The 25,832-nt window shown below is 43.1% G+C and overlaps 1 protein-coding gene across 2 annotated transcripts in view; it reads left to right on the forward strand.

The window, feature by feature from the left end:
• LOC121545656 (rap1 GTPase-activating protein 1) overlaps positions 1-25,832 on the forward strand; it is a 129,013-nt gene that overhangs the window by 4,040 nt on the left and 99,141 nt on the right. Inside the window, exon 2 of one of the 2 annotated variants that reach the window (XM_041856395.2) lies at positions 6,423-6,484. The exons of the other annotated variant lie outside the window; for it this stretch is intronic. The gene's annotated coding sequence lies outside the window, so the exon portion shown is untranslated. The remainder of the gene's footprint in view (positions 1-6,422; positions 6,485-25,832) is intronic. 2 annotated transcript variants of the gene reach the window in all.

Here is a 25,832-nt window from a genome sequence, read left to right on the forward strand (position 1 = left end):
GGGTTAATATCAAGTTGTAGTAAAGTTCAGCTTCAGTCCACAGGGAGGCACTGTGTCACTGTCAGAAGATATGTGCTTCAGTCAGAAAAACGTTCTCTCATCTCTTGGGACTCAGCTACCGAAGTGGCTAGCCAGCCAAGCTAGCTACAGAAACGAATCCCATAAAATACACTTGCTGGAAATAAACACTTTTCCTAATATCAGCTGAGACAAGGAAAATATCAACATCCTTAGCTTGTCCATTCACTAGATATACTGTTAAATAACTCTGACTGACACCCAATAGCTTAAGGATGCTGAGCGCTAACACTAGCTTATTAGCATTAGCCAACCCCTATTCTGAGGGAGACTAGCTAGTTAGCTACCACTAACCCTGCACAAACCTGTGGCTAACTCTGCTGCTGCTCTTTGACTTTCTGGCTGTTCTGCACTCTCCACCTCCTTCACTGCTGCATACTCGTGCTCAACCTGCTAGTTTTTTTTGGCCTATATGTAACTTTTAGGGCAACCCGACCAAATTCACATAGAAATATTAGATATATCTGTCATTATCGTTGAAAGTAAGTCCAAGGAGCGGTAGATCTGTTCTATATGCGCTGTTTCTATGCTTCCCATTCTTAAGTTTCGTATTTGCAGCTGAAAATACAATATTTCTGGTTATTGAAAAAAAAATTCACAGCAGTTTAGATGGTACACTGATTGCCTGTTTTGTCACATAAACTTAAATTAGGCAAACTATTAGAGTTTTAGCAACCAGGAAATGACGCATCCAGAAAATGCCTCATTTTTCTTCCGTCCTACGCATTGCGTATGGGTGGTCCTCTGTAGCTCAGCTGGTAGAGCACGGCGCTTGTAACGCCAAGGTAGTGGGTTCGATCCCCGGGACCACCCATACACAAAAATGTATGCACGCATGACTGTAAGTCGCTTTGGATAAAAGCGTCTGCTAAATGGCATATTATTTATTATTATAATAATTTTTTGTTATCCTAGGCTACCTGACTAAAATGCTTGCTCGCTAGCCTAACTTTCATTCATGGGCAACGTTAGCTAGTTAACATTAGCCTTCTACATCTAGCTACATATTGAACTTCCATCCTCTCAGACCAGGGGCACAACAATGTATGAATTAATGGTTGGATCAGAATCGCGTTATAAAATCATTGGCCAGTAGGGAGAATTAAGTAAAACCACAAGTCCAAATCCCTATCTTCATCCATGGCTAATTTAGGAAAGGGCCAATTTTAGCTAACTGGCTAGCTAGCCACCTGAGGACAACAACACAACGAGATGCAACAATTGAAGTTTTTCTGTCAATGACGTATGCTCTCAATGGGATTTGATAGGAGTGAAGCCAAATCCAAGCTGGCTTCCCTTGACACTTTTTTTTGGTGCGCCAGGACCATTCACAGTTGAGCTCGCTCAGTTTAGCTCAACGCTGATTGGCTAATGTTTTATTTTATTTTTGTCAAAGGAGGCTAGATGCTTGCTGGCTTCCCTTGCGTTCAATGATACGGGTGGCAACAATGTCATACTCGTTTGGACCAGACAGCATCAGATAGATGGCCTACACACAGAGAGACAGAGGGGCACTGTTTCGCTCGCTCGGATGCTTTCTCCTGTGAGATACAGTACATTCAGCCTCTTGCGAATTGAAGGAAAATTGTGAAACAAAGAGAGATGAAAGATATTTTTTATATTTTAAACTATTTTTTTCTTGGTCAATTTTTTGGGAATAACCCTTCCCTTGGCATCCATGAATACAGGCCACTGTATGACACATGTCTCCTTGACTAAATTACTAAATGTCTCCTTTCATACACTGCCATGGATAATATAATAATAATATGCCATTTAGCAGACACTTTTATCCAAAGCAACTTACAGTCATGTGTGCATAAATTTTTACGTATGGGTGGTCCCGGGGATCGAACCCACTACCCTGGCGTTACAAGCGCCATGCTCTACCAATTGAGCTACAGAGGACCACCCATACGCAATGTGTAGGACGGAAGAAAAATGAGGCATTTTCTGGATGTGACATTTTCTGTGCGTCTCGGTGTCTATCGATCCATGACGACCATGTGAGACTCTTTCTGTGAGACTCAGAGTGAAGAGCTTCCTGACTGATGGCGCGTCCCAAATGGCAGCCTATTTCCTATAAAGTGTAGTGCACTATATTGAGAAAAGGGTGCCATTTGGGAAGCATCCTGAATGTTTCCTCGTCAGGCTGCTTCAGAGCTGAGCAGTGTGTGTTTTCCCAGGTTGACCCTCCAGCATAGGTAATGGGCTGCCAGTACAGTGTTCCCCTTGGCCCACTGTGTCAGTTGGCAGTTAGTTGGCATAGTCTAAAAACAGATTCCCCAGTATCTCTCTGTTGACAGTTGCATTTGTGATTCCCTCTCTTGGCAAGGATTTTTTTTATTTAAATCCAAGTGAAAGAAAGAGTTTGAGTATCTATAATTAGTTCTCGGAGAAATTGTTGTCAATTCGTCAGGGCATGGACTCTACAAGGTGTCGAAAGCGTTCCACAGGGATGCTGGCCCATATTGACTCCAATGCTTCCCACAGTTGTGTCAAGTTGGCTGGGTGTCCTTTGGGTGTTGGACCATTCTTGATACACACAGGAAACTGTTGAGCCTGAAAAACCCAGCAGCATTGCAGTTCTTGACACAAACCGGTGCGCCTGGCACCTACTACCATACCCCGTTCATAGGCACTTACATCTTTTGTCTTTCCCATTCACCTTCTGAATGGCACACACACACACAATCCATGCCTCAATTCTCTCAAGGCTTAAAAATCCTTCTTTAACCTGTCACCTCCCCTTCTGATTGAGGTGGATTTAACATGTGACATCTATAATGAATCATAGCTTTCACCTGGATTCACCTGGTCAGTCATGGAAAGAGCAGATGTTCATCATGTTTTTACACTCAGTATATGTATTATATAAATACAGTCTATATGGTCTCAGAGTGTCATGGTTCTGTGTGGCCGCAGGGCTGACTGCATGCCTGACCCTTTCCATAACCCTATGTCCTCAGGGAACAAGACTACACATGAGTTCCAGGAGCTCCAGATGACAACACTGGTTGCATAAAGAATATATTTATTTTCCCTAAATCTTATCATTTAGGAATTAGGCTATCCAGACCTGATTTACCCAAACAATTTTAGATTAGAGAGAGCCTTCTTTTTAATGAAATAACAAAGTGTCACGCCCTGGCTCTGGGGACTCTTATATGTTGAGCCAGGGTGTTAGTTTCTATGTTTAGTGTTCTATGTTCATGTTCTAGTTCATGTGTTTCTATGTTGGCCGGGGTGGTTCTCAATCAGAGGCAGCTGTGGCTTGTTGTCTCTGATTGGGAGCCATACTTAGGCAGCCTGTTTTGCACTTGTCATTTGTGGGATCTTGTTCCGGAGAGGTTTGTGTTTGTTGACCTTAGGACTTCACGTATCGTTTTGTTGTTTTGTTAATTGTTTAAAGTACTAATTAAAAGATGTACGCATATCACGCTGCGCCTTGGTCCGGTTCTTACGACGATCGTGACAGAAGATCCCACCAAATAAGGACCAAGCAGCGTGTCCAGGAGCAAACGCCGGAGGTAACGCTAGTGGATGTCCTCCTCGGTTGGGGGAAGATCACCGAGGAGGAGGCCGTCCGTTACCGGAGGGCGATGAATGGGGAGACCCAGGCAGGAGAGGAGAAGCGGCGCCAACCGGGCCGTCGTCGGACAGGCGAGAGGCAACCCCAATAATTTTTTTGGGGGGGGGCACACGGCATGGACGACAGGGCTGCTGGAGGCAGCCTCAGGGCGAGTTTGTGGACTAGGAGAGGAGGCCACCAGGTTACGGGGGCCATTGGTCAGGAGGGAGAAGGAGAGTGTGGAGGCACGGCGAGAGGAACTGAGTAGGCAGCAGAGGGAGCGGAGGTTTATGAGGAAACCCAGTCCCGCTCCTCGCACCAAGCAAGTGGTGTGTGTCACCAGTCCGGTCCGGCCCGTTCCTGATTCCCGCACAAGGCCAGTGGTGTGTGTTCCCAGTACGGCCAGGCCCGTTCCTGCTCCCCGCACTAAGTTAGTGGTGCGTGTTCCCAGCACGGCCCAACCCGTTCCTGCTCCCCGCACTAAGCCAGTGGTGCGCGTCGCCAGCCCGGTCCGGCCTGTTCCTGCTCCCCGCACCAAGCCTGTGGTGCGCGTCGCCAGCCCAGTCCGGCCTGTTCCTGCTCCCCGCACCAAGCCAGTGGTGCGCGTCGTCAGCCCGGTCCAGCCCGTTCCTACTCCCCGCACCAAGCCAGTGGTGCGCGTCGTCAGCCCGGTCCGGCCCGTCCCTGCTCCCCGCACCAAGCCAGTGGTGCGGCGTCCAGCAACCGGTCCGGCCCGTTCCTGCTCCCCGCACCTAGCCAGTGGTGCGGCGTCGTCAGTCGGCCCGTCCCTGCTCCCCGCACCAAGCCAGTGGTGCGCGTCGCCAGCCCGGTCCGGCCGGTTCCTGCTCCCCGCACCAAGCCAGTGGTGCGCGTCGTCAGTCCGGCACAGCCAGTGCCTGTTCCACCGGTGCCTGGTCAGGTACCGGTCAGCTGCTCCACACCGGAGCCTAAGCAATCCGCTCCACCTATGTCCAGTCCAGCTCCAGCCAGCGGGGCCAGACCAGACCAGGGGCGCTACGGTGGGGGTAGCTAGAGAGTGGTGGTCACGCCCGGAGCCGGATCCGCCTCTGAGGCGGAATGCCCACCCGGCCCCTCCCCTGTTGGGTTTAGTTGGCGCGGTCGCAGGGGGGGGGGGGGTACTGTCACGCCCTGGCTCTGGGGACTCTTATATGTTGAGCCAGGGTGTTAGTTTCTATGTTTAGTGTTCTATGTTCATGTTCTAGTTCATGTGTTTCTATGTTGGCCAGGGTGGTTCCCAATCAGAGGCAGCTGTGGCTTGTTGTCTCTGATTGGGAACCATACTTAGGCAGCCTGTTTTGCACTTGTCATTTGTGGGATCTTGTTCCGGAGAGGTTTGTGTTTGTTAACCTTAGGACTTCACGTATTGTTTTGTTAATTGTTTAAAGTACTCATTAAAAGATGTACGCATATCACGCTGCGCCTTGGTCCGGTTCTTACGACGATCGTGACACAAAGTGCACATCATGTGTCTCTTTGGCTAGGCCAGGGATCGAGGTCTTAACTAACTGTTGCGAGTTAGAATAGTAGAATATACAAGTAGAATAGTAGAATACACAAGTAGAATAGTAGAATACACAAGTAGAATAGTAGAATACACAAGTAGACTAGTAGAATACACAAGTAGAATATACAATTTGGTTGTGCATCAGCAGATTTTCTCTTGTTTTGTCAGTCACTGATAGTCAGTCAATTAGCCCATGTCAGCTAACATTTTTTAGATTGCTAAATTCATTTAGTGGCCAGCTATCTAAACTTGTTATCATGGTCGAATTACCGGCTGGGGGGCCCCCATTGATTTGGTTAGTCGGTCTCACTCGGATATCATATTAAAAACTGCAAACATTTCTCTCCACCCTATGGCAAAATGGGTAAAATTGCAGGAAATTAGTTTGGCAACTGCGGCCCCTCGTGATGAGTTCAGATTTGTTGTGTCCCCACCCCCATCAAAGTTGCCCATCCCTTGGCTAGGTTGTCCTTTTGGGGTAACAAGTGCATTCACCATTGCCTAAATTGAGTTTTTATTTCCTGAGGAGCTAATAGAATACAGTGACTGCATATCAGGGTTTCTGAAATATCTCTCCCCTAAGCCACTCTACCCAGTAACCTTACCCGCCTCCACCCCTCCATCCCTTTCTCTTTCCCTCCATCCTCTGTCCCTCCACCCCTCCATCCCTTTCACTTTCCCTCCACCCTCTGTCCCTCCATCCCTCTATCCCTATGCTTCCAGATGAGTGACCCTGCTCTGCTCTCCTTGTTTTATTTCTGTGTTGTCACTGGGAGCCTGTATGGACACTCAGGAGGAGGCAGTGTGGGTTCTCTCTACTCTGACACTCCCTCCAAACAGACTGTCTTTTATTATTAAACATAGTTACGTTATGGCTCAGCTCAGCAACATCATCATCGTCACTGTGTGGGAATATTTCCCTGTTGAAAATGTGGCTCCTTCCAAAACAGAATTACTTGATGTCACCATGCTCTTTATCTTTTTTAAAAGCATTGTAAAACCCACATAGTTTGAGTTTATTCATGAGGATGTTCTATCTGGCCCCTTAAAGGAACAAAGGGAAAGTGCATTTAAAAAAAGCCTATGTGCATTTTAAAAAAGCCTATGAGCTCAGCTGCAGGGCCATGTCCTTGGAAATCCCATTCTCACCCTGGATCCAGTGGCTTCACACAGACACTGGGGACAGCAGCCTGAGGCCAGCTGTTAATTGGCTCCTGTCTGTCTGTCTGTCTGTTTGTGTGTCTCTAGGGACCTGGGACTGTCAGGGGAACTTTACGGAACATATCCCGCTGGTGCCACTGCATACATAGGTAGGGATTTTCTTTATTGATAAGGTCCCATAGAACTTGTGTGTGAATTATGTAGCCCTCACCTAAATAGGAACTGAAGATCATTAGTGGTATGGTTTATGAATATAGTGGTACATTAAAGGGATATTTCAGGATTTTGACTCTTTATCTATTTCCCCAGAGTCAGATGAACTCGTGGATAATTTTTTGTCTCTGTGTCCAGTATGAAGGAAGTTAGAGGTAGTTTCGTGAACCAGTGCTAACTAGCATTAGCACAATGACTGGAACTCTATGGGTATCTACTAGCATGCAAGCAGATACCCATAGACTTCCAGTCATTGCGCTAACACTAGTTAGCAATTGTGCTAGCTCTAGTTAGCAACTTCCTTCAAACTGCATTCAAAGACATAAAAATTGTATCCACGAGTTCATCTGACTCTGGGGAAGTAGATAAAGTGCCTCATTGCCAAAATCCTGAAGTATCCCTTTAACTTTACAAGGCCATGGAGTGCATGATGGGTTTTAGAGTGTTATTGGTCTCCTGATTTATTTACATGTACAGTAAATCAGTCCAAATCCACAACATCTTGATCAATCTACTTCACATTGTACATTTTTTGGAGCGTGGTTAAAAAGGTTAACCTGATTCTTGGCTCATGTTTCACTATGATGGATGGCACCAGTGTACCTCCTACCTTGTTTCTTTGTCTTAATGGGCCTTTCCCTAACCTCATTTACCTTTGTAAATGTAGAATATCAGATCAGGAAAATGTTAGCTTTGTACTAATACTATATAGTTATTTGTTTTTTACCAAGTAGAATGATATAATAACTGCACTCTACAAAATTGATATCCAAAAGATAAAACCTACCATTCCTCATTATCTCCAGCTTAAGCAGTATTTAGCATTCAGCAGACCTACATTCAGTCTGTGTAACAGGGGAGACAGTCAGCCCCTCAGTGCTGCTCATTACCCTTCCCTCCAGTACCTCCAGTGCATCAGGACTAGCTGAGGAGAGAGAGAAAAGCCTCTGAACTTCTCCCAGTCAATTTCCACTAAAGCTCCGCCAGATCTCATATCATGAATTATTTATGCAGTAGCTAGTAGTTTATGTGAGGAGATATGTGCTCAGGAGATGATGATTTCTGCATCTTTCATCATAATGCTGCTTGTATTCTGACATACTCTCTCTCTCTCTCTCTCTCTCTCTCTCTCTCTCTCTCTCTCTCTCTCTCTCTCTCTCTCTCTCTCTCTCTCTCTCTCTCTCTCATTCTAAAATGTTAATTCTCTCTCACTTCCCCATTCTCTCTCTTTCATTCTTTCTCTCTTTCATTCTCTCTCACTCTCTCTCTCTCTCTCTCCATTTACATCCTACAGTATGATGATGTACTGTGCTATAATATGGTAATGAACACCATCTAAATTATAGCACTGTCAGTGTTGTCTCAATTAAATGCTTGTAAGTAGTAGGATCAGTGTTGTTCAAGGATGCTCAGAAGCTAAATGGTGGAGTAGAACACACTGAAGTAACATTGTATTTGTATTACTTTTTTCTCTTCCTATTCCTGTTCGTAATTACATGTGTGTACTGATAACTATGTTATTCAAAGGAAACTGGTATCAATGAAGAGGTAATTATAGACCTGTTCAGTATTCTTTGTAGATGTTGCAGGCCAGGCAGCTAGCTACTGTAGCACAAACACTATTTAGAGGTGTATGTTGGTACTAATGGTTTTTTTTTAAGGCATGCGGGATGGATGCATCAGTTTCCTCTGCAATTAATTATTTATCTGGAGGCCGCATCTGTGTGCTGCTGTTTCAACAACTACTGAAGATGTGGTCTGTGTCCCAAATGGCACCCTATTCCCTATATAGTGCAACTATAGTGCTCTGGTCAGAAGTAGTGCACAGTGTAGGGAATAGTGTTTGGGATGCAGATGTGATGTCAACTGGACTAGAGCTAGCAGCTAGCAGCTTATTGGAGCTGGAGATAATACTTTCTCTTTGATGGCTTTGGAATGAGTCACCCACCACCACCACCCTCCTCTCGGCCTCTGTAATTCTGCTATATTTACAAATTTTTTTATTTTTACCTTTATTTAACTAGGCAAGTCAGTTAAGAACAAATTCTTATTTACAATGATGGCCTACACCGCTGCGCCACTCTATCTAATGTTTGCTTCACTGGCTTAGATCTGTGGGTGGTTATTTATTCAGGTGTGTTCATGGTGATACATGCTAATCTTTGAGTCAAGTGTTTTATTTTTGTTTGCCTGGTTTCATTACATGATTACTGGTAGGCCTACACATATATTACAGTGGCTTGCGAAAGTATTCACCCCCTTGGCATTTTTCCTATTTTGTTGCCTTACAACCTGGAATTAAAATTGATTTTTTGGGGATTTGTATCATTTGATTTACACAACATGCCTACCATTTTGAAGATGCAAAATATTTTTAATTGTGAAACAAACAAGAAATAAGACAGAAAACTTGAGCGTGCATAACTATTCACCCCTTCAAAGTCAATACTTTGTAGGGCCACCTTCTGCAGCAATTACAGCTGCAAGTCTCTTGGGGTATGTCTCTATAAGCTTGGCACATCTAGCCACTGGGATTTTTGCCCATTCTTCAAGGCAAAACTGCTCCAGCTCCTTCAAGTTGGATGGGTTCCGCTGGTGTACAGCAATCTTTAAGTCATACCACAGATTCTCAATTGGATTGAGGTCTGGGCTTTGACTAGGCCATTCCAAGACATGTAAATGTTTCCCCTTAAACCACTTGAGTGTTGCTTTAGCAGTATGCTTAGGGTCATTGTCCTGCTGGAAGGTGAACCTCCGTCCCAGTCTTAAAAAGACTGAAACAGGTTTCCCTCAAGAATTTCCCTGTATTTAGCGCCATCCATCATTCCTTCAATTCTGACCAGTTTCCCAGTCCCTGCTGATGAAAAACATCCCCACAGCATGATGCTGCCACCACCATGCTTCACTGTGGGGATGGTGTTCTCTGGGTGATGAGAGGTGTTGGGTTTGCGCCAGACATAGCGTTTTCCTTGATGGCCAAAAAGCTCAATTTTAGTCTCATCTGACCCGAGTACCTTCTTCCATATGTTTGGGGAGTCTCCCACCTGGCTTTTGGCAAACACTGGCCACTCTTCCGTAAAGCCCAGGTCTGTGGAGTGTATGGCATAAAGTGGTCCTATGGACAGATACTCCAATCTCCACTGTGGAGCTTTGCAGCTCCTTCAGGGTTATCTTTGGTCTCTTTGTTGCCTCTCTGATTAATGCCGTCTTTGCCAGGTCCGTGAGTTTTGGTGGTCGGCCCTCTCTTGGCAGGTTTGTTGTGATGCCATATTCTTTCAATTTTTTAATAATGGATTTAATGGTGCTCTGTGGGATGTTCAAAGTTTCGGATATTTTTCTATAACCCAACCCTGATCTGTACTTCTCCACAACTTTGTCCCTGACCTGTTTGGAGAGCTCATTGGTCTTCATGGTGCCACTTGCTTGGTGGTGCCCCTTGCTTAGTGGTGTTTTAGACTCTGGAGCCTTTCAGAACAGGTGTATACAGTGAGGGAAAAAAGTATTTGATCCCCTGCTGATTTTGTACGTTTGCCCACTGACAAAGAAATGATCAGTCTATAATTTTAATGGTAGGTTTATTTGAACAGTGAGAGACATAATAACAACAAAAAAATCCAGAAAAACACATGTCAAAAATGTTATAAATTGATTTGCATTTTAATGAGGGAAATAAGTATTTGACCCCCTCTCAATCAGAAAGATTTCTGGCTCCCAGGTGTCTTTTATACAGGTAACGAGCTGAGATTAGGAGCACACTCTTAAAGGGAGTGCTCCTAATCTCAGCTTGTTACCTGTATAAAAGACACCTGTCCACAGAAGCAATCAATCAATCAGATTCCAAACTCTCCACCATGGCCAAGACCAAAGAGCTCTCCAAGGATGTCAGGGACAAGATTGTAGACCTACCCAAGGCTGGAATGGGCTACAAGACCATCGCCAAGCAGCTTGGTGAGAAGGTGACAACAGTTGGTGCGATTATTCGCAAATGGAAGAAACACAAAAGAACTGTCAATCTCCCTCGGCCTGGGGCTCCATGCAAGATTTCACCTCGTGGAGTTGCAATGATCATGAGAACGGTGAGGAATCAGCCCAGAACTACACGGGAGGATCTTGTCAATGATCTCAAGGCAGCTGGGACCATAGTCACCAAGAAAACAATTGGTAACACACTACACAGTGAAGGACTGAAATCCTGCAGTGCCCGCAAGGTCCCCCTGCTCAAGAAAGCACATATACATGCCCGTCTGAAGTTTGCCAATGAACATCTGAATGATTCAGAGGAGAACTGGGTGAAAGTGTTGTGGTCAGATGAGACCAAAATGGAGCTCTTTGGCATCAACTCAACTAGCCGTGTTTGGAGGAGGAGGAATGCTGCCTATGACCCCAAGAACACCATCCCCACCGTCAAACATGGAGGTGGAAACATTATGCTTTGGGGGTGTTTTTCTGCTAAGGGGACAGGACAACTTCACCGCATCAAAGGGACGATGGGCGGGGCCATGTACCGTCAAATCTTGGGTGAGAACCTCCTTCCCTCAGCCAGGGCATTGAAAATGGGTCGTGGATGGGTATTCCAGCATGACAATTACCCAAAACACACGGCCAAGGCAACAAAGGAGTGGCTCAAGAAGAAGCACATTAAGATCCTGGAGTGGCCTAGCTAGTCTTCAGACCTTAATCCCATAGAAAATCTGTGGAGGGAGCTGAAGGTTCGAGTTGCTAAACGTCAGCCTCGAAACCTTAATGACTTGGAGAAGATCTGCAAAGAGGAGCGGGACAAAATCCCTCCTGAGATGTGTGCAAACCTGGTGGCCAACTACAAGAAACGTCTGACCTCTTTGATTGCCAACAAGGGTTTTGCCACCAAGTACTAAGTCATGTTTTGCAGAGGGGTCAAATACTTATTTTCCTCATTAAAATGCAAATCAATTTATAACATTTTTGACATGTGTTTTTCTGGATTATTTTGTTGTTATTCTGTCTCTCACTGTTCAAATAAACCTACCATTAAAATTATAGATTGATCATTTCTTTGTCAGTGGGCAAACTTACAAAATCAGCAGGGGATCAAATACTTTTTTCCGTCATTGTATATACTGAGATTATGTGACAGATCATGTGACACTTAGATTGCACACAGGTGGACTTTATTTAACTAATTATGTGACTTCTGAAGGTAATTGGTTGCACCAGATCTTATTTAGGGGCTTCATAGCAAAGGGGGTGAATACATATGCACGCACCACTTTTCTGTTATTTATTTTTTCGAATTCTTTGAAACAAGTTATTTTTTTCATTTCACTTCCACCAATTTGGACTATTTTGTGTATGTCCATTACATGAAATCCAAATAAAAATCCATTTAAATTACAGGTTGTAATGCAACAAAATAGGAAAAACGCCAAGGGGGATGAATACCTTTTCAAGGCACTGTATATATTTACATATCTGACTTGGTCTTTCAATGTTAAACTGGCACCATCCATTTTCCCCCTTGGAATAGCCTATATATTCATAAAAATACCATGTTCCCTGCAAAGTAATGCCGATTTATGCATGCAGACCTTATGAAAAACATAACCCATCATGTAGCTGTAACATAGTCTCTGGGAGTCGGGAAGCAAGTGCAGGTGGTGAGTTTAATAATAAACGAAACATGTAACAATACAAGAAACAAGAGTAGCGTACGTACATGACACAACATCAATACTACCTGGGGAATGAACCGAAGTGAGTGCCAGTTATAGGGGAGGTAATGAGTGAGGTAATGGAGTCCAGGTGTGCATCATCATGAGGAGCAGGTGCGTGTAATGATTGACGCCTGTTGCGCGTAATGGTGGTTGCCAGGACCGGTGGTTTAGTAAACCGAAGAGGGGGAGCAGGAGTAGACGTGACAGTAGCCTAGCTGTTTCCTACGTGTGTAAATCAGGGGTGTCAAACATGCGGGATGGATTCAGCCCGCGGGTGGTTTGAGTAAAAAAAACAAACAAGGGGAAACACTAAACTGTGTAGAAATTATAATGGACCTACATTCATAAAGTTTCTTGACTCTGTCCAGGTCGCTAAAAATCACTGAAATGAAAGCTAAACAGTCAGGGAGCATCGAAAATATCAAAAATGATGGATAGAGGACTCTTTTTTGCAGGTTTTGACGGCGAGGAGATATAAACTATTTTCAGTGCGGCCCTCCAGACCTCTTTGAAAACCGAATGCGACCTCGGGCACAAAATGAGTTTGACACCTCTGGTGTAAATGGATGTGTCTCGGCATCATCAGTATTCCTGCTCCCCCCCCATCTCATCAGTATTCCTGCTCCCCCCATGTTTACCCTGTCACTTAGCTGAGGTGACTTCAAAAGGACCTGTCTTGATGGAAGACTGCTCGTCTGAAATAGCACAGCATGAAATGTGTTTCTGTCGCCTCTGATCTGTGTTTAGCATAAGACTTTAGTGTGTAGAGTGAGAGTGTTGACGCTGAAGTGTTTTTATCCTGCTAGAAGGTGAACAGGGTTGATGGTCGTGACATCCTCTCCTCTGTGTGATCATGGAGACAGGGTGTTTTAGAGTGGGGAAGGTTAACCATAATAAGAGAGTCCTACTGAAGTGTTTGTCTGTCTGTGCGAGGGTGTGTGTACATAGTACTTGCAAACCTCAAAATCCACCTTTCTCACATTGAATATGAGACTAAGGTATGACAAAGTGATGTGGACCTGAAACCAAGTGTTTCATACTGCATGGATTGAATGTTTATTACGCCTACTTAGTAGCCTTCCTCGCCCACAGCACAGCAGCAGAGTAGGAGTCTGAAGTCACGACTCTGAGCCATATCTCCTCTCCTGTCTGATGCTAGTCTGGAGGAAGAGGGACCTCTTGCTCCTCTCTGCTAAATATAGTATGCATAGCATCCACATGTGGTAGAGAGAGAAAGACAGAGGGACAGAGGGAAAGAGAGAGAGAGAGAGTGTGGTAAAGAGAGTGTTGACTGTGCAGTGTCCATGTGGCCCTATAGCCCGATGCTTCTGGACTCTTTCAGATAAGAAAGTCATTTAGCAGGACTCTGATGCTTATGGACCCTCACACAGTCAGACTCTCTCTCTCTCTCTCTCTCTCTCTCTCTCTCTCTCTCTCTCTCTCTCTCTCTCTCTCTCTCTCTCTCTCTCTCTCTCTCTCTCTCTCTCTCTCTCTCTCTCTCTCTCTCTCTCTCTCTCTCTCTCTCTCTCTCTCTCTCTCTCTCTCTCTCTCTCTCTCTCTCTCTCTCTCTCTCTCTCTCTCTCTCTCTCTCTCTCTCTCTCTCTCTCTCTCTCTCTCTCTCTGCGATGGTGACACTGCACACTGAGTAGCCAGAGTGGTAGTGTCATCATAAAGGGGTTCATAGTTAGGGGCAATGGTTGGCTGATTTTAGTTGACAGTGAAGAGAATACTGTATGGCTGAGAGCAGTACTGTATACTACTGACTAGTAAGCCATAGGACCTCAGCCACTGCTGCATAGTTTCTGCTCTGTCCATGGTGCTGAAATATTGAAGCCTTTTGTGGATTCTGTACTATTGAAGACTATTCATTAGCATACAGTAGCTAGCACATTTAGGCACGCTTAAGTATGCCTACATCTTTACATCTTAGCAACTACTAATTACCTCTACTGAATGATTAATATATGTGGAGTGTGTGAGAATATTCATGGCCATGCTTGAAAAGATTAAAGATATAAAAAGCATAACGATCAAAGAACAGAGGAGTTTATTTTACTAATCTATACTAGCTGACTGACTGCATGCTGTGGGATCTAGGTATCGCGATAATATCATATCGTGAGGTCCCTGGCAATTCCCAGCCCTACACCCCTGTAGTGATTTCTGCTTGTTTCCTCTCTGTTGGCGTTCTGTCCCACTGAGTTAAATAACATGGTGAGTCCCGTCAATAGTTATGAAGTAATAAATTATACTATGACATTTTATAGCTGCGGAAACCAACAGGGAAGCATGCGTGACTCCTGCATCAGTGGCCTTCAGGCATAACATGACTGATGACTCCCCTCTTCATAAAAGCATATAGTGCAGCAATGAAAATGGTTTGCTTTGACCTTTTTGTGTACACTGTGATCAGCTCTCATTGGGCTATCATAGGCACCTTGGGACACTGACCATAATCCATCATGACATTTGGTCTTCCAATATCCGGACACATGCAGTGTGGTATTCAGTATTCTGTGTAACCTCAACCCCAGCCATATGTTGGCTGACGTAGCTCACCACCAGCCCACTGCGAATTTGTTTGCTCTGTGCTGTATTACTTTAGGTTACTGTGGGTTACTTATCATGTTAAGTGACGGTATCATGATAATTGGCTACGGATAAGCCATAATATGACCATGATGACCATATATAGAATATGTAAAATAACATTTCTACAACTTCTTTCTTTTATGCATCAATTCATAAGTAGCTAGTAGCTCTAGCGGCCCCTATAGCTGGTCCTGTCTTTTCACTTTCCTGCGCTCCCCTATAAAATGGTCTATGCTTCTGTCTGTCAGTCTCTCTCTCTCTCTCTCTCAGGGGACTAATAAAAAGGGGATGGGAGTGAATAATATAACGTTTCAGGACAAGACCCAGATGCAGACAGTGTCGAAGTAACAAAAGTTTATTACAAAAACAGGGGGAAGGTAAACAACAGGTCAAGGGCAGGCAGTAATCCAGATCAGAGTCCAAAACGTACAGAACGGAAGGCAGTCTCAGGGTCAGGGCAGGCAGAGGTCAATAATCCAGGGTGGTGTGACAAGGTACAGAACGGCAGGCAGGCTCAGGGTCAGGGCAGGCAGAATGGTCAAAACCGGAAAAACTAGAAAACAGGAACTTGAGAAAGACAGGAGCAAAGGGAAAAACGCTGGTAGGCTTGATGAAACAAAACGAACTGGCAACAGAGAACACAGGTATAGATACACTGGGGATAATGGGGAAGATGGGCGACACCTGGAGGGGGGTGGAGACAATCACAAAGACAGGTGAAACAGATCAGGGTGTGACAGAATAACATATGTTAACCTCCTGAATACATATAGAATTGAGTTTATAAAGTACTCCATTAGGCCTGAGGCTCAGGACATATTAACGGGACTTAAAGGGATAGTTTGGACATGATGCACCAAAAATGCGAGTTCTCTTTGTATCACACTGCCCTTGCCTTTGAATGAGGACTCAACTATTTTGCTTGTTCTCTTCACCTATTTAGTGGTCCGAGTCCTCTTTGCATTCACATTGCTATGTTTAGAAAGGAACAAAGATTTTTTTACAACATTCACTCAATGAACTCTGGGTTTTTACAAAGTGCAGGACAAGCCATTCCATCAGATTGTGTTATCAGACAGCTTGATATACCTACTTACATTTTGGAAGCCAATAGATTGTATTTAGTTAAGAGATGAGACAAAAAAAAAGGCACTTCTCTTTTCCCGCTAGCACTGACTTTGCTGATAAATACTTTGTTGAGGGAAAATGCACTTGATACGATTGTGATGTTGTGATGCGTGATTTGAAGGAGTCAGGCGCAGGAGGGTAAATCACAGTATACAGAGTTATCCAGCGTAATCAGTCCAGTGCGCAAAACAGGCGCAATGGAACAAACATGCACACGGGAAAAATGCACACGGGAAAAATACCCCGGCAATACAAAATACTGAGCTCAACCGAGCTACTAATCCTCACAATGAACAATCACCCACAAGGACAAGGGGCAGAGGGAACACTATATGAACCAAGTGTGTGTAATTGACAAGACAAATGGAATGATGAGATATGGAGCGGCAGTGGCTAGAAGGCCGGTGACGATGAACGCCGAAGCCTGCCCGAACAAGGAGGGGAGGCTGCTTCGGAGGAAGTCGTGACAGATGTGTTGTTGTCTCAGCTAGCTATCTTAAGATGAATGCACTAATTGTAAGTCGCTCTGGAGCGTCTGCTAAATGGCTAAAATGTAAATTGTAATAAGAAGATACAAAAAAAAAGAAACGCCCCTTTTTCAGGACCCTGTCTTTCAAAGATAATTCGTAAAAATCCAAATAACTTCACAGATCTTCATTGTAAAGAGTTTAAACACTGTTTCCCATGCTTGTTCAATGAACCATAAACAATTAATGAACATGCACCTGTGGAACGGTCGTTAAGACACTAACAGCTTACAGACGGTAGGCAATTAAGGTCACAGTTATGAAAACGTAGGACACTAAAGAGGCCTTTCTACTGACTGACAAACACCAAAAGAAAGATGCCCAGGGTCCCTGCTCATCTGCGTGAACATGCCTTAGGCATGCTGCAAGGAGGCATTAGGACTGCAGATGTGGCCAGGGCAATAAGAATTGCAATGTCCATACTGTGAGACGCCTAAGACAGCGCTACAGGGAGACGGGATGGACAGCTGATCGTCCTCGCAGTGGCAGACCATGTGTAACAACACCTGCACAGGATCGGTACATCCAAACATCACACCTGCGGGACAGGTACAAGATGGCAACAACAACTGCCCGAGTTACACCAGGAACACACAATCCCTCCATCAGTGCTCAGACTGTCCGCAATAGGCTTTGTTCAGGGACACATTATTCAATTTCTGTTAGTCACATGTCTGTGGAACTTGTTCAGTTTATGTCTCAGTTGTTGAATCTAGTTATGTTCATACAAATATTTACACGTTAAGTTTGCTGAAAATAATCGCAGTTGACAGTGAGAGGACGTTTCTTTTTTTGCTGAGTTTATTAACATGTAAATATTATTGGTAACAGAATAAATAGCAGAAGAATAACTGCAGATTAAATAATGCTGTAATTAAAAATTGTGAGTCATGACTGCAGTAAAATTCCATGTGACCATTGAGTCACGGTAATGCCCTTTTAAGCACTCTGGACATGCTTTGGAAGTACCCAACTTGCTACTGACCATCAGGTCCTAATGGCCTGGTACTCAGGGCTCTATTGTCCCTCTAACCACTCTGACATCAATACAAATGCAATTGAAAATCCCATCAAACACTTGTCATCAAAACAGTATATGCTTTTAAAACTCACCTCACTGTGATGATCAATTTGAAGAAAGAACAACAGGTTGAAACAGTGTAAAACATGATTGTTGTGGATGTTTTTTCAAAGCCTAACACAACGAAATGGACAGCGCTTTCTAAGGTGATGATTAATTCAAAACATCCATACACATATTAGAGCTTATGGATATGCTAGGCTTATGAGCCCCCCCCCAATTTTTTTTTTTTTTATGCACACATGACTGTAAGTTGCTTTAGATAAAAGCGTCTGCTAAATGGCATATTATTATTATTATTAAATAACTCTTAATCTAGCATATAGGACCTGTTTCAAATGATCACTTTTACGCTCAACATAGCCACGTCATATGCGCACTCGCGCTGTAATGGTAAAAATATCCTTTCTATTATATTCGGATAAGTTCAATTATATTCTTCTTACTATAAAATCATATAAAATAAAATAATGGCCCGGGATTTATAAGTATGTCTTGTCAGTTTAATGAACATGCCTGCAGGCTATGGCATGGAGCATAGCCAGACTCACAGTAGGCCAACTCATATTCTGTTCTTCTGAAATACATTTGATTTATATCATAATGTTTCTTTAGACTTTACAAAAATAAATAAGGGATTTATTGTGGTGGTGTATATTAAATAGATGTATTAGACATTTTAAAATGTAGATGTTCCAAAGGCGGCATCAGCGGTTTGTATGTGTGGAGCCCTGGAGATGCTAAACGTGTTCATGTTAATTAACGGTCAATTACCGTGAGACCAGCAGGCTTTTGCATGACAATAACCGACTGTCAAAATGTAATGACCGCCACAGCCCTATGTAGGCTACTGCCCCTTTAACAGCTAGAATTGATTTTGTACCCCATGTTGTGATTCTCACCAAATATGTTGTTGTCTTCTCACACTATTCAAACCCCACCATCGAATAAACCGTTTTTGAAGCCCTCTTAGCCTATAGATCACATATTGCAATCAAATAATCAGAACTAAATTTCTAATTTCTGTGCATTCTTGACAATCGCTGATCAATATCCAAAAACAGCACACGTTTTTCCGTGAACCTGCAATACAATTTTCTCTCTTTTGTGGCACTGTGAGGGGTTATGGCAGGATAAACGTTGTTGCAGTAGTCTAGTGTGAGGTGTGGGAATAATGACAAGCGAACCTGGGGAGCTTTGTGTTCACATTGCCCTAAAAAAGGGAACCAGACCGCGGAATTCAAGCGAACCGAACTCAGACCACCTGACGAGATGGTCTCAGTTCGGTTAGCTTCAGGGGCTCTTTTGAGGGGTCTGAGTTCCTTTGGAGTGTTCACACTGCACAAAAAGTTAATCGAACCGCACTGAGTTTACAAAAATTGTCTGAAAGGGACCAAGTGTGAAAACACCCTTAGTTTTCACTTGAGAGCTGACACGGTCACCCCTTCGGCAGCTCCTTGAGGCCTGATGAAGTGTATCAATCCCTCCATTGTCCAGCAGAGGACACTCTGACTCTGACCTGCCCTGTCCCCCATGGACATCCTCACTAGCTTATTAGATACAGTACACACTGATTTAGTTACACTTGATAAAACATGAAATGTTAGGCTAATGATTATTAATCTGATTATGATCTTTACATGGTGCATGCCTATTAATTTCTCCAAACTAGTAATTTTGAATGGATTATTCCAACACAAGGCATTTCAGCTCTTCCATTCTACTCCATCCTACCTATCATAGTTAAAAGACTAAAACTTGCCATTTATCCATAGTTTTTCCTCTGTCATGGAGATTCAAGTAGACTTGTTCAGTTCTGTCCAGTCCAGGGCTGGGTCTCTATTGATCGCGTGAGAGAGAGAGGGGTTGTGGCCACAGAAAGCCATCCATCACAGTGCTGCCCGGGCCACAGAGTGGAGAGATATCATAGCGCTGAGGATCCATTAGAACTGAAATAGGTATTTATTTCTCTCTCTGGGAACAGAGATCGATCGCTGCTCAGGGAGCAATGTGTCCCTATCGCCCTCACCTCACCACAGACCTGCCTTGCAAGTCATTGTCTGAAGTAACCAAGACAGACAAGCAGAATTCATTGATCAGTAGACGGCTACTTTGAAGAAGTTTCTCTTCCCCATAGGAAAGCATTTACTAATTGAATTTGATGAGTCAGTCAAAGAGAGGTTATTATTATTTCTGAATGCTGAAATAATACAGTATATGATGCCTAATTGCTTTCATGTCACATCTTGAGTTTATAAACTCAATTATAGATCTATACAGGATGTTGACATATGTTATTCACTCCCATTTCTATTGGTCCTCTGAGAGAGAGAGAGAGAGAGAGAGAGAGAGAGAGAGAGAGAGAGAGAGAGAGAGAGAGAGAGAGAGAGAGAGAGAGAGAGAGAGAGAGAGAGAGAGAGAGAGAGAGAGAGAGAGAGAGAGAGAGAGAGAGAGAGAGAGAGAGAGAGAGAGAGAGCGAGAGAGAGAGAGAGAGAGAGAGAGAGAGAGAGAGAGAGAGAGAGAAAGAGAGAGAGTTCCACAGGGTAGCCTGTAGCCTGAACAACAACACTTCTTTTCATCTGCTGTGTCAGCCATAATATCCTTCCCTTCTAATTAGACCCTATGAAAGGCCACAGTGTGTGGAGCATGGGCCAAGGGTGTGTAGCTCAGAGGGGCCTGTGGGACTCTGTACAACCACTTACAGACCAGTGGGCTCAACACCGCTCATGTCAAACTGTCAACAACACACAGAGCCACACATGAGCTGATTTCAAATGGCTGCCTCTACAACAGTCAGCTATGCAATGGCTGCCTTGGAATACCTTTTATGTTTAGGAACACTCAGTAATTCAGGCAAAACAAATGCACAATGTCAAAATAGACTGTAGTTATACAGTATAGATGGAAGGGATTGATTTTATTTTGAATGACATATATGTGGCTCATCCAACATGACATTGCGACAGGTTGTGGTTTGGCACTTTCAATATGAATCATCCCAAAAAGATAAGTCATTTATTTTACAAACAGTTTACTGTTGCTTTAAACGGTAGCATATGTCAGCACTACTCTGCTCTATGGCTGCAGCAAGCCGCCCACCCGCCCTACATGCAGCTAGAGAAATATGAAAGTGTAATGAAAATGAAATGGCCAGTTTATTTCCTCTGGCTTCTCAGCACAATTACCATTTTAATATTTACTCCTTTCAAATATTTAAATAGCCCCCCCTCTCCAAATAACCAAGCATGTACTCCTTGTTCTATCAGGCTGCTGCTGAAAATATTTAGAAGGTAGGCCTATACTGCAGCTATAGGTAGTGTATTCATCAGGATACAGGACAAATATTTTGGAATAATTAACCAACCCCACTCTTCAAAGGGAAATGCTAAGTCTTACTTTACCAATTCATGCTGGGGTCCGGAGAGGAAGTCTTAAAGAGACAGAGCTCCCTGTGTGAAGTACTTTAAAGAGACCCCTCTGTTGGGTTGAAATTGGTGGCAAAAGGACGTCAGGAGGTTATCGGGAAGGATACGTCTATGCAGGGGCGCAACTTTGGTTTTAGAAGTGGGGGGGACATCTTTTTTTATATTTTTTTATCCAGTCGGATAAACACTCCAAACAGCCTACCCGACCGCTCGGAGTCGTTCGCATGGTCCTAAAGCACACCGTTGCCCCGTTTTGTATCACATTCCAATCATAAAACTGGGGGAGACAAAAATGCAATTTCAGAATGTATTTTTATTTTACTAGGCAAGTCAGTTAAGAATAAATTCTTATTTACAATGACGGCCTACACCGGACGAATTGTGCGCCGCCCTATGTGATTACCAATCACGGCCGGTTGTGATACAGCCTGGAATCGAACCAGGGGGTCTGTAGTGACGCCTCAAGCACTGAGATGCAGTGCCTTAGACCGCTGCGCCACTCGGGAGCCCAAAATATGGGGTGTCCCACCCAATCCCCAGTGAAAGTTGCACCCATGCATCTATGTATCAACTATTTGACTCTCTTTAAACCTGGATAGTATAAAAAGTTGTAGGCTAAATGATTCAATGATGCAATGTTCCCAGCAGGCCTGCCATGTTTTTTTTTTTTTTTTTTGGGGGGGAGTAGATCAGCTTTAATATTGCAGATAGATTGTAACTTCCATCAATGTAATTGTCTGCATCACTTCCAATCCCCCATATTTTTTTTTCTCTCGCAAATATATATATATACAGTTGAAGTCGGAAGTTTACATACACCTTAGCCAAATACATTTAAACTCAGTTTTTCACAATTCCTGACATTTAATCCTAGTAAGAATTCCCTGTCTTAGGTCAGTTAGGATCACCACTTTATTTTAGGAATGTGAAATTTCAGAATAATAGTAGAGAGAATGATTTATTTCAGCTTTTATTTCTTTCATCACATTCCCAGTGGGTCAGAAGTTTACATACACTCAATTAGTATTTGGTAGCATTGCCTTTAAATTGTTTAACCTGGGTCAAACGTTTAGGGTAGCCTTCCACAAGCTTCCCACAATAAGTTGGGTGAATTTTGGCCCATTCCTCCTGACAGAGCTGGTGTAACTGAGTCAGGTTTGTAGGCCTCCTTGCTCACACACGCTTTTTCAGTTTTGCCTACACATTTTCTATAGGATTGAGGTCAGGGCTTTGTGATGGCCACTCCAATACCTTGACTTTGTTTTCCTTAAGCCATTTTGCCACAACTTTGGAAGTATGCTTGGGGTCATTGTCCATTTGCGACCAAGCTTTAACTTCCTGACTGATGTCTTGAGATGTTGCTTCAATATATCCACATAATTTTCCTTCCTCATGATGCCATCTATTTTGTGAAGTGCACCAGTCCCTCCTGCAGCAAAGCACCCCCACAGCATGATGCTGCCACCCCCGTGCTTCATGGTTGGGATGGTGTTCTTTGGCTTGCAAGATACCCCCTTTTTCCTCCAAACATAACGATGGTTATTATGGCCAAACAGTTCTATTTTTGTTTCATCAGACCAGAGGACATTTCTCCAAAAGGTACGATCTTTGTCCCCATGTGCAGTTGCAAACCGTAGTCTGGCTTTTTTATGGCGGTTTTGGAGCAGTGGCTTCTTCCTTGCTGAGCGGCCTTTCAGGTTATGTCGATATAGGACTCGTTTTACTGTGGATATAGATAATTTTGTACCTGTTTCCTCCAGCATCTCCACAAGGTCCTTTGCTGTTGTTCTGAGATTGATTTGCACTTTTTCGCACCAAAGTACGTTCATCTCTAGGAGACAGAACGCGTCTCCTTCCTGAGCAGTATGACGGCTGTGAGGTCCCATGGTGTTTATACTTGCGTACTATTGTTTGTATAGATGAACGTGGTACCTTCAGGCGTTTGGAAATTGCTCCCAAGGATGAACCAGACTTGTGGAGGTCTACAATTTTCTTTCTGCGGTCTTGGCTGATTTCTTTTGATTTTCCCATGATGTCAAGCAAAGAGGCACTGAGTTTGAAGGTAGGCCTTGAAATACATCCACAGGTACACCACCAATTGACTCAAATGATGTAAATTAGCCTATCAGAAGCTTCTAAAGCCATGATATCATTTTCTGGAATTTTCCAAGCTGTTTAAAGGCACAGTCAACTTCGTGTATGTAAACTTCTGACCCACTGGAATTGTGATACAGTGAATTATAAGTGAAATTATCTGTCTGTAAACAATTGTTGGAAAAATTACTTGTGTCACGCACAAAGTAGATGTCCTAACCGACTTGCCAAAACTATAGTTTGTTAACAAGAAATTTGTGGAGTGGTTGAAAAACGAGTTTTAATGACTCCAATGTATATATATATATATATATATATATATATATATATATATATACATTGGAGTATACATATACATACATACATACATACACATACATATCCTTAAAAAATATATATTTCCCTTTATTACTTTCCAACCCCCATGACCCCTTCCCTAATTGGAGTAAACTGGTGAACAACAACACTTAGGCCTCTACTTCCAGCTTATACATACTATATACATTTTATGGACACATTCAATTTTACAATAATTCTATTTTGTTTGTTTTTACTCCTGAACTTCCTCTACCCTCAAACTCTCCGATCATTTTCATGATGTCCATCCGGTTTGCTTCTATATGCCATATCTTTCTAACTGTGCTCTTTCACAAAAGCTCTCAACCTATAGTACATTTATCATAATTTGGTTGTAATCCAGAGAGGTTAAACAATGTATCTAGATCCTCTATGAGGCTGTGGAGGGATTCAAGTTGTGGATTTAAAAGAAAACATAATTCATCAGCATACAATGACACCTTTGTTTCTAAACCCTGGATTTCTAATCCCTTGATATTATTGTTGGATCTGATTTGAATAGCTCACATTTCGATGGCCATAATAAATAGATATGCCGATTGTGGACAACCTTGTTTTACTCCTCTTGACAGTTTAAAACTTTCTGAGAAACAGCCATTATTTACTATATTACACCTATGGTTACTATACATGATTTTAACCCATTTTATAAGAGATTCTCCAAAATTGAAACGCTCCAGGCATTTATATATAAACTCCAGTCGTACTTTATCAAATGCCTTTTCAAAGTCTGCTATGAATAGCAGGCCTGGTTTCCCAGATTTTTCATAGTGTTCTATTGTTTCCAGTACTTGCCTTATATTATCTCCAATGTATCGTCCATGTAAAAAGCCTGTCTGATTAGTATGAATAATGTCCGACAATACCTTTTTAATTCTATGCGCTATACATTTTGCTAGAATTTTTGCATCACAACACTGAAGTGTAAGGGGCCTCCAATTTTTTAAATAGACTGGATCTTTATATTTCCCACTTGTATCCTGTTTCAGTAATAATTAAATCAGACCTTCTTCTTGAGTGTCTGATAATCTACAATTTACATAGGACATGGTTAGCCTAGTGCTGAAAGTTTGTTTATGAACCCAAGTGATTGATATTGTTTGGCATGCCTCTTAACACATTAAACCTCTCCACAGGGAAAATGTGATTTCTTTTAAAAGAGATAGAAATTATGAATGCGGGTCCCGGACCTGATATAAAGCTTCTCGTTTCTTTAGCGTCCGCTTCTCTCCAGCTCAGACTTATGCTGATATATTCATTAAGAGCAGAGGATGTGAACAGAGTTGAGTGGTCAGAAATCCCGCTCATCGGAGCCTAAAAAGGAACAAAAATTAATTGTGGTCCTCTGTAGCTCAATTGGTAGAGCATGGCGCTTGTAACACCAGGGTAGTGGGTTTGATCCCCGGGACCACCCATATGTAAAAACGTATGCACACATGACTGTAAGTTGCTTTGGATAAAAGCGTCTGCCAAATGGCATATTATATTATTTCAATTATTTCAAGGCTATAGCCTACAAAGAAATACATTGTGAAGTATTTGCGAGTGCGACACAATAGGCTGGTAGGGACATAAAGGGCTCAGCATTTAAACAACATTTAGTTGTATTTAATCATTATAGTCTATAAATTGTGCATATAGGATGTGACTTACTTTTAAACAAATACATTTAAAAAAGGCTTTATTAGGTTCAGTTTTAGAAACATGAGTTTGGCCAGTCTGTGGCTTCAGGCTCATGCGATGGTGCCTAGAGAGCCGGCCAGCAGCGGAAAATATCCTCTCCGTGCTTGCAGAGCCACTGGGGATGCTAAACACCCTTTTGGCCAATCTTGCCAGGCTGGGCAGAGATGCAGAGTTGTTTTACATTTTTCTATACGTAGGTTTTTAGGCAAAATAACCCAATCAAAACAGAAAGCTCCTTGAAAGAGGGAATATGCCAGGCCTATTGGGCCAAAATCAATTATGGCCTATTGTATATATAATAGAACAAAAATGAACTAAACTTTTAAGAGATCTGATATTTTGTTTATAAATACTTTGCTACAATGACACACTTAGTTATCTACCCACCTCGTTCCTTTCTCTTAGCATGTGCACATAGTAAGTAGGACTACACCATCATGCTTTCGGGATACGTGTCTTTTCAGATTGGAACCCAATCTGCCTCAGCCCTCCCTGGCCCTATCCCTGCCTCCCTCTATCCGCTCCACACAGCCAAACCAGATTGGAGATACATTATTGAATGCACGTGGCCTTATTTACACATTAACAGATTGCCAGTCTGAAGGAGGAGACAGCCTGCTCCATTTACAACAGTGGATGTACTGTAATTAGACGGTCTATGCAGTGTGTTCACATTATACTTGTTTAATAAGGTATTCATTGATCAA

This window comes from Coregonus clupeaformis, chromosome 30 (genome assembly GCF_020615455.1).
Source record: "Coregonus clupeaformis isolate EN_2021a chromosome 30, ASM2061545v1, whole genome shotgun sequence".
Classification (NCBI taxonomy): domain Eukaryota; kingdom Metazoa; phylum Chordata; class Actinopteri; order Salmoniformes; family Salmonidae; genus Coregonus; species Coregonus clupeaformis.